We start from the raw sequence: 10745 nt of genomic DNA on the forward strand, positions 1-10745 counted from the left end.
ATGCACATGGAGGGGCACACGCAGACCAGGGGGATCACCGCAAGTGCTTTCCTATGCACACGGAGGGGCACACGCAGACCAGGGGGATCACCGCAAGTGCTTTCCTATGCACAGACCTGCTGCAGCAGAAACTACCAACAACAACATGTGAGTAGACTCTCAGATAAATGTACATGCAGATGCGGTGATGATAAAGGTCTATGGGAATGTACCACGATACATATATAGGTAGGGTTGTGAATATTCTATGTATATATTTGCACATGTTTGCTCTTCTATAAGAGTAATTTAAAAAGTATTGCTACGAAACTCTAGGAACCTTTGTTAAACACAATTATCAAAATGGAAAATGTCTAAATTCTTCCCAACTTATCCTTCACAGATGTCTATGTGCTTCTTATGGTGATGTTTCTCTCTCACTAATCCTTCCCCCAAATAGTCTCTGCTTTCTTCATTTATCACCATGTCCAAACAGCAGTTTTGGCATCTTCAAGGGAATCAAATAGGGTTCCTTTGAAATGTTCTCTGAGCACGGTAACAACAACAAGAAGTCTGAAGGGGCAAAAACAGGGCTGTGCATGTGATAGACAGACTTACGTTTCCCAAGGACATTCTCACAGGATACCCCTGGCTACCCTCAAAGAATGTCAAAGCCATTTTATCGATACAATATTTTTTCCTCAGTACAGCTTTTGTGGGCTTTTTTGATCACCAATGCGGTTTTCTATTTTCTTAAAACATTTTTCATAATCAGCCCAGTGATCATCCTGGACCTTTGGAGAAATATCTCTCGACTATCCCTTAGGAATCCCAACAAACAGTAGTCATAACCTTCTGAGCTAACCTCTCTGTCTTGAATTTAACTGACCCCGCAGAACTCCTCAGAAGCCACTGTTTTAATTGGACATTTTTTTATTTACAGTCACCCTACAAGACTGCTACAAATGTTTTCCTTAGAGAACTAGCTTGTTTGCAGCCATTCACTGAGGATAGAGGCATGTTTCAACATGTTTAGTTTGGAATAAACTTGTGCATGTCTTAATTGGAACTCCCATGGCAATCCATTTTTTAAAATACAATTTAAGGAGAATATTTATTGGTTCTCAAATAGAACAAAGATCAAACAAAGCCAAAGATACATCCTGCAGAGGAGTGAGACTACAAGCACACAGTAATAACTGCATCAAGGTCTTGCTGCGGTGCAGATGCTGAAGAAGGAAACGGGAGGGCAAAGGACACTGTCACAAAAGCATGACCGATGGCAGATCAGTGCATCATAGCTACAGGTGTGACAAAGAGGGTGAAGCAGGACCGTGACTGGGACATGCATATTATGTCGACAGAAGACGTTACAAGATTGGTCCAAGGCCTTTTGATCAAGACAGTACCATTTTATTTATGATTGCATATAATTAAGCACATTGAGGGGACAAGTTATAGAAACGATTTAGACCTGGGATTAAACCACAAGCTCTCAAGTATAAAAACCGCAGCCTAAGGGTACATTGAGGTCAATTGGCAAAGCACAGTTAAAATAATAATAGTAATAATGTCTACACCCTGTCTGGTGAGTAGCATCTGGCAGCTTAAAAGTTTGAAAAAAAAACCCAAAACAGCTTTTAAAAGAAGCAACTCATGCTCTCTTCTCTTTGGGAGCTTAGGAGAATGAAGAAAAATGAAAAGTCAAAGGAGCAAGTTTAAAGTTTAAGGTTTAAAGTTCTAATGGTCCACATGAACCACCGCCTCCACTAACTTGAAACCAGAAGAACTAGATGGTGCCTCACCAGCGGTACTGAGCACTCTGATGACGAACACAATAGAAGGTCCAGGTGAAACTGAATTTTAAATGAAAATTCAGAGCAAAATTCAAAGCCATACTTGTGACTAGAAACAGATAAAATGGATGCCTAAGACAATTTCCCTGACAAAAGAGTTGAATCTGAAACTGAGGACACTCCAGGAGGCTGCCTGGCAGTCAAATAACAGATGGGACTTTGAAACAAACAACTTCTAGAAGGGGCTCTTCAGAACAAGCAACCAGACAAGAACCAATGAGCAGAGGGTAGGGAGGGGGGAAGGGGGAGATTGTCATTTCAACATCTGACCAATAAGAATAGAAAATGCAGCTCAAGAAATTCTACTTTAATGACTATCTAAAAAATAAGTTCATGGGGAGAAAAAGTTGAGAAGACAGGTAATTGTGTGCATGGAAGCAGGGAGGGAACTCAAGACGGCAATAGGGAGAGTTTTGACACATCGTGGGGATCAGAAGTGAAATTTGTGTATGAACTGTTGACGGGGAGAACTAATGTGATATAGTTTCACCCAAAGTACAATAAAAGGTTAACAAACAAACAACAGCAAAACAAAATAGCATGCCGGAAAGGAAAAGGACATGAAAAAAAGAGAGAGCACAGTTATATGCCTTACCCTCTAGTTTCCCACTACATACAACTAGCCAGCAACAAGCCCAAAGAAGTCAGCTTGCATGGAAAGTGAGTGGACATCAATACATTATTGTTATCTGCACAGTGCAACTTTTAGACGGTCTATTGGCACAGTGTTTACGTGTTGGGCTGTGCTCTCCAAGGTGAGCAGTTCAAAACCACCAGCTGCTCATGAGGGAAAGATGGTTCTTTCATTCCCTTTAACAGTGACAGTCTGAGAACCTCACAGGGGCAGGTCTACCCTGTCCCAGAGGGTTGCTCTGAGTTGGCATTGACACGATGGCAGTGAGAGAGTCCGTGGGCACAGAGGAGCTCTGGTGGTGTAGTGAGTCACACACTGGGCTACTATCATGTTCTCTTTTGAACCTCCGCCCTTAACAATGCTCCTGGAATTGGTAGTTGCTTTATAACGTGTTTTTGTTTTGTTTGTTTCTTCAGGTAATGAGTAAAAAACTTAAGTGATCTTGTTCAAGCTCAGAATCATTCTATTGATGATCAATTAGTCACACTACCTGCAGGCAGGGAAGTGTTCTTTAAAACAGAATTCGTATTCATCGATGTGTGTGTGCCCAGATTCTCCTTCGAAACAGAGGAACTGCCTCCCTCAGTTATTGGTAGTGGTGCTGGCAGTCTCAGTTAACACAGGCCATCAGGGAACAAAGAGACCCAAGAGGGACAAGTTCTCCGTGCCTCTCTGTAAAATGGTCAAAACCACAAGATGGCATCATCAGGCTGTCCTGATTGATAGATAAGACTCCATCCCTACCTCCACAAAGGTGCCATCAAATTGACATCAAATATAACCATCATATATCTCAAGAGTCTTTTTTTCATCAGTTTATCAGGTATATGTATCTCCAGGATATTTCAGTAAGCTCAAAAGAGAAAATTTCGTTAAGAAATCTGGTCAGGTTGCCAATGAGTAGAAAGCAATGGATGCTGTGCTCAGGCATGTTATGCTCAGCCATCCAGGCTCTATTATATAACAGCTAAACCATCTAGGCTCTATTATATAACAGCTAAGCCATCTAGGCTCTATTATACAACAACTAAACCATCTAGACTCTATTATATAACAGCTAAGCCATCTAGGCTCTATTATATAACAGCTAAGCCATCCGGACTCTATTATATAGCAACTATCAAAGTCATTGCCACAGACTCATGGCAACCCTATCGTGGAAAAACCACTGAATACTTTTAGTTGGAGCATAATAAATAATGTAATTATTATGGCCAAAATTAATGCTACTTTTAGTAGTGATATGTGCTGATTCCATTTGGAAGCTTGGTAATGGAAAAGTCAATAGAAAGCTCTAGATCCATGTGTAATATAATATGTGTACAAATATGAAATGATATTTTGTATATGATATTGTGTGAGATTCACATATATGTGAAATTAAAATATGTGACAGTAACAGAAAAAAGGGAGCAAGCTTGAAGTGCTATGAGTTCCTTATTTCCTTTTGAACATATTAAAATACAATATAAAGAGAGATGTGGCAGCTCAAAGATATGTGTTTAAATATCTATAATAACCACTAAAAGAAAAATAAAATAACATATTGATGAAACCTGATAAATGAAGAAATAGGAAAAACCATATATTGGTTATCCCATATCTAGATCAGAAAGGAAATATAAGGAATGGGACAAATGAAAACAAATGTTTAAATGGTAGGCATAAACACAGACACATGAGAAATCATATCTAAATGAGCTAAACACTTTAATTAGCATCTCTGGGTGGTAGGAAAAAAAACAAGCATGCTGCTTTCAATTGATGCACCTTGAAGAAACAGACAGCTATGACAAGTACAAACACCGCAGATGTGGCATTTATTACTGACTCACTGCTGTGGGCTGGAGGCAGCAGCCCTGGTACAGTGCAGGGGGTAGCTACAGAGCCAGGACTTCACGGAGCTCCTCTAAGAGGCTCCTTATTAATGACAGAAACCAAAATGGTGTGGCCTTTGTGGGGCGAGCAATAATGACAGGAGCCCCATAAAGGTGTCTGGGGTATGAGATAGTCTTTATCTGAATGATGGTTACAGGTTGGGTACACTTCATTAAAATTCATGAACAAACTTAAGACGTGTACTTCCTTGATATATGCTGGCTATATGTCGGTTAAAAGCAGAATAAATATCTTTTTAAACATCTACAAAAATGTCTGGGGAACTTCTTGTGGCTTAGATCATATCCATGACGTACAGGCACGCATTATTACTTTTGATTCAAGCAATGAACATTCGACTGCATCTATAACTATGATCCCCAAAGATGTTCGGGCTTCGTTTTGCTTGTTATGTTGTTCTTGTTTTGTTATTTTAAAGGGAGAGCACCTCTACTTTAGTTTAAGAACATCTCCTAATAGTTTTAAATACCTCAAACCCCTAAGGTGAATAAAACTCCAGGGCGAATCCCAATCCCTACATCCTCTCCTCTGTCTCCTTCTGGCTCCTTTTATCCATCCAGCAATTGGGCCACCTTTCCATCCTGGAGTAGGGCGGCACATGCTTTGGCTTTTCTGCTCTTGTCTGGGGGCCTGGTAGAAGAGGCCAGCTTCGGGGCTCCCAGGCTGCCCATGATCAGGAAGCACCCATAACAATAGGGTGGCAGCAGCTCTAGTCACCACTAACCTTGTTCCTGGAATGCAAACACCATATGGCAGCCCCCATGACTACGTCTTTGCATCCCTTATGTGCCTCCCCTTTGAAGCCCAGAAGTCCCCATCTAACTGCTGAGCAGCAGTCACACTGCCCAGGCCCCACCTCGCAGTACTGGCTTCCTGTTTCCAGTGGATATAGCTCTTGGGCTTTGACCAGCAGTTTCCCGTGGTGGATTGAAGACAAAATTTCATTTATTTGTCATTAGAAATAAATATTTCACAATCTATAATTTACATATTGTTTTGTGATGAGTCACTATGCTTTCATGATGTTCAATTTGTACCAATGAAAACACATCCTGCCTATCAGATATTTACATTATTATTCATAACAGTAGTAAAATTAGAGTGATGAATTAACAACGAAAATAATGTTATGGTTGGGGGTCACCACCACATGAGGAAATGTATGATAGGGTCCCAGCATTAAGAAGCTTGAGAACCACTGCTTTCCAGGGATTTAACTGTGAATTGTACAGGGATTGTCTGTATACAGTAAGTGGTTCACACACATCGCATCATACATGGTTCACAGACTGTATCGTGGACCTTAAACAGTACACTCCTGTGTGCGTATGTCTATGAGGGAACTTCAGAGAGTCCATGGAAAAATGCAATGACAATATAATGCAATATTTTTCATGGACTTTTCAAAGCCTCTGTGTGTTCATATGTGGTGTGCATGCCCATGTCTGCATATCTCTGTATTCAGTTGTTTTTTTCCATCTCTGCTCTTTCTGTCTTCAAATCGTTTACTCATTCTGACTTTATGGCAAATTACTTTAAGACACTTACAAAAATCCTTCTTAGGGTTACTATCATCATTCTATGGAAGATAATTATTCACCATGTGTGGCATGTATCATCTCTCTCTCCTGGCCTGAGGTTTTTGTTCAGGAACACTTCTGGTGAAAATAATCGCTCTAGAGCAGAACTCAGCAAACTTCTTTTCGGTAAGAGTCAGATAGTACAAATGTTGACTTTGTGTACAATAGAGTCTCTGTTATAGCTACTCAACTTTGCTGTGTTAAGCCTTGAACAATATGTAAACAAATGGCCATGGTTATTTTCCAATAGCACTTTGTTTACAATAAAAGCAGGCAGGCAGGCCATTATTTGCCCCAAGGACTGTTTATGTGTCAACCCTTTTTGTAGAGGAAGATCAGCACCCTTAACTCTTCAGTGTTTCTTTTTGCTGGTCAGCCTGTCTTACTATCTCTGTGATTTTATAAGCTTTGGCTTGCACCAAAAGCATTTTCAGACATTCCTCAAATTTAAGCTTCCATTTCATTATTTGATTCTAAATGTCAATGGGCTGTGCTTGGGGATGTCATTAAAACACACACACACACACACACAAACACACACACACAAAACATAATCTGTGAAACTAAATTAGCAAGAGGAGACAATTTTAAAAGAAATCTATTTCCACAGCAAAGATAGATGTCTTTTTCTAGTTGATCATTGAAAAACTGTTTAGTATTAAAAGGAATACATTTAGCATTTTGGCTTTTACTGACCTACCACTAATAAGCATTATTCTTACATTCCCAGAACTTCCATCTGTATGTACAGATGGATTGAGTACAATAATACCTAGTGAAATTCAGGTAAAACAAGAGACCTTTGAGTCGTGGAAATGATGCAGCTCCTCTCCTCAAGAGAAGGCAAGCAAAGATTTTGTACATTCAGATTGTCTACGTGGGAATACACTTTATATTCTTGTATGGTTTGGCATAAGACTTTAACCTTGCAATAAATGCATCCCTGGAGTGGAAAAATGTAAGTCCCGAGGGTTAATTAAAAGCAGGACTATCAAAAAATTCAACACTGCTGGTTCACAGGAGGAGCATCATAAAGATAAGTAGGCACAGGCCCATGGGGTTTTGAGGGGAGGGGGCTTTTAGCTTACCACAGTGGAGGCCGGCTGGGACTTGACCTTGACCCCGCCACTTTCTCTGCCAGAGGCGGGACCTTGGAGCCCACAGGAGGGTTTGGTCTCAACACAGTCACAGTTAGCCACCGCCTGCCTCTGGGCAGGGACTGGAACCTCGAAGCTCCACCACCAGGGACTGGGGTTCAGCTACATTGTTACTTTTGTTTCCAACTCTTCTCTCTATCTCCCCACAGTCTTGGAGGGCTGGGCAGGGGCTTTTTCTCAACACAGCTACAGCTTGCTGCCACCACCTACTGGGGCAGGGACAAAACCCTTGCAGTTCCATGGGTGGGGATTGGTACACAGTCACATTGTTGCTTTTGTTTCCCGCTCTTCTCTTCTCTATACCAGCCACCACCACCCCAAACCTATACAGTCACAGCGGGCTTACTTTTTAATTTTTTGCCTCCTTTTGTCTCTTTGCTGTTCTCGTACACTCCACTGCTGATCTCCAGACGACTCCCCTCAGCCTAGAGCATTTATGCCTGCACCACACCCAGCTAGGTGAGCTCCATCTTGTGCAGCTAGCCCAAGCCTGGGGAAAGCCCTGCCGACCTCCACCAGGGGATAGTAGGCCAAACGTCTTACCAGGGAAATCCTGCCTGTGTGGCTTGGGGCCTAGGGTAGCTCGGCCAACACTCGCCAACGTTTCAAACTGCTGCAAGAACCTCTGCCCAACCTCCACAACACCAAAGCAGGCAACCCACCAGCCTTCTGGGGCACTCCCCTGAAAGGAAAGCCACAGGAGGATAAAGAGGTAAGTTAATTCCATAGTGAAATTAGCTGTACACAGTTTGAAGAAGCATCCCCACAAGTCTTCCAGAAAGAGCCAGTACTCTTTGACACCCTGGAAAATGGCACCTGGCCCTCTAAAACAATGCAAGTCAAACAGCCACCAGTCCCAACGACCTCAATGAAAAGACAGGGGAAACAAAAGCCAATGGCAGAAGATGTCCTGAACATAACGACATGCATAGAAGAAGCAGACATTGAGCAGCCACAGAAAGAAATTTACAGAATGCTGCTTGGAGTCATACAGGATATGAAGGAAACAATACAGAAAAAGGATGAAATGATAGAGGAGATAAAGTCCATACACCAAAGGGAAATACAATAGCTTAGGGTAGAGATAACAAAAAGCAGAAGCACGCATGCACCTCGAGAATCGACTGGAGGAAGCAGAGAACCGCATCAGTGACTTGGAGTACAGCCAAGCAGACTTTAACAAATGCAAACAAAAATCTAATAAGATCATCAGAGCAGCTGAAGAAAACCTAAGAGCTATGTCTGATGCTATGAATAGGAACAACATTAGATTTCCTCCTCTTACTGGAGGAAGACACAACAAGGAAGTCATCTGCAACAATAGTGAGAGAATTCTTGGAAGAAAACTTCCCCAGCTTAATGAATGAAAATCAGGAGGCTGAAAGAACACCAGCTAGACTGAACCCCAAGAAGGAGTCAGAAAGGCATATAATAGTTAAATTATCCAACTTTGAGGAAAAGGAGAAAATCATGAGAGCAGCTAGGGAAAAACAAGCAATCACATATAAATGTTCCCAAATAAGAATATGCTCAGACCTATCAGCAGAAACTATGAAGAAGAGGAGAGAGTGGAGTAACATATTCAAAAAATTGAAGGAAAACAATGCAAACCCAAGAATACTCTACACAGCCAAATTAACAATCAAGATAGATGGAGAAGTAAGAGTCTTCCTAGACAAGGAAAAACTCAAAGAATACGTTAGAAGAAACCCAGCCCTACAAAAGATCCTTGCCGACCCACTATGGGCAGAAGAACAACACTCACCAAGCATAAATAAGAGACCGCCACATAGAACAACCTCACCCAGAGGGCAACAAAGAGAAAACAGACCCCAAGATAGCATTGGCTTAAGGATGGAAAGAAGTCAAGAATGATACACACACACACACACGCATGCACAACACACTAATGAGAAAAGAAGGTAGGAAAATACCCAACACAAAGGTATAAGATGACATCACAGAGTCTGCAGATGGAGATAATAAGCCTAAATATCAATGGCCTGAACTCAGGCATTAAAAGACTGAGACTAGCAGACTGGCTTAGAAAACACAACCCATTAATCTGCTGCCTACAGAAGGCACATCTCAATGCTACAGACAAAAATAGGCTGAGAATCATAGGCTGGAGAAAGGCATACCAATCAAACAACAATTCAAAAAAAGCAGGGGTTGCAATCCTAATCTTCGATAAAATTGACCTCAAAGTGCAAACCATAAAAACAGATAAGGAGGGACACTATATAATGCTCAAGGGAATGGGAGGCAAAGCACCACTAAGCATTTTAAACATATATTCCCTGAATGAGGGACCCGCTGAATACATCAACCAAACATGCCAAATGATGAAAAAAGAAATTACAGCCTCAGCAATTATAGTGGGTGACTTTAACACACTGCTCTCTGAGAAAGATAGATCACAGGGAAATAAAGTCAAAAAGGAGGCTAGAGATCTAAACACTACAAGTAGACAATTTGACCTGATAGATATTTACAGAGCTTTTGTTCCAAATACAAAAAAAAGCACATTCTTTTCAAGCCTGCATGTCACATATTCCAAGATAGATTACATGCTGGGGCATAAGGCGAATCTATATAAATTTAAGCACATTGATATCATACATACCTCTCTCTCTGACCACTGTGCTATAAGGCTGGAAAGCAACAAAAGGAAGACGAAAAAAATGACAGCAAACAATTGGAGGATGAATAAATCTCTACTGCAAAAGGAGTGTGTACTGGCACAGAGATGAAATTAGGAAATTTCTAGAAACCAACGAGAATGAGAACGCGACATACCAAAACTTATGGGACACAGAAAAGGCAGTTATTAGAGGAAGTTTCATAGCAATACATGCACATCTGAGAAAGGAAGAGAGACTCATGATTGATATGCTGGCACAAAATTTACAACTAGAGCAGAGTCAGCAGGACAATCCTACCAATAGCAAAAGGAAAGAAATAATAAAAATCAGGGCTGAGATTCAGGAGTGGGAAAATAAGAAAACTACGGAAAAAATTAATGCTGCTAAAAGTTGGTTCTTCGAAAGGGTAAACGGAAATCGACAGACCACTGGCAAACCTAACCAAAGAAAAGAGGGGACAAATTTCAATAGCAAGAATAAAGGATAAAAGAAGGGACATTACAACAGACCCTAATGAAATCAAAAGAATAATTACACAGTACTATGAAGGATTGTATTCTAATGAATTCAACAACTTGGAAGACATAGACAAATTCTTGGAAAAACAATCCCTCCCTAGACTATCCTTGATGGACGTCAAGAAGCACAACAGACCCATAGCAATAGAAGAAATAGACAAGGTTATCAAGGGATTACCAACAAAAAAATCCCCTTGACAAGATGGCTTCACTGGAGAATTCTACCAAGTATTTAGGGAAGAACTAACACCAATCATACACAAACTCTTCCAGAACATAGAAAAACACGGCAAACTCCCGAACTCCTTCTATTAAGCTAGTAAAACCCTGATACCAAAAGGAGGCAAGGATCCCACAAGAATCGAGAACTACAGCCCAATATCCCTAATGAACATCTATCCAAAAAGTCCTTAACAAAATATTGGCCAATAGAATACAAAAGTATATAAAACAAATAATTCACCATGACCAAGTGGG

This window comes from Echinops telfairi, unplaced genomic scaffold (assembly GCF_000313985.2).
Source record: "Echinops telfairi isolate 266 unplaced genomic scaffold, ASM31398v2 ScPeMD7_23;HRSCAF=83, whole genome shotgun sequence".
In the NCBI taxonomy this organism is placed as follows: domain Eukaryota; kingdom Metazoa; phylum Chordata; class Mammalia; order Afrosoricida; family Tenrecidae; genus Echinops; species Echinops telfairi.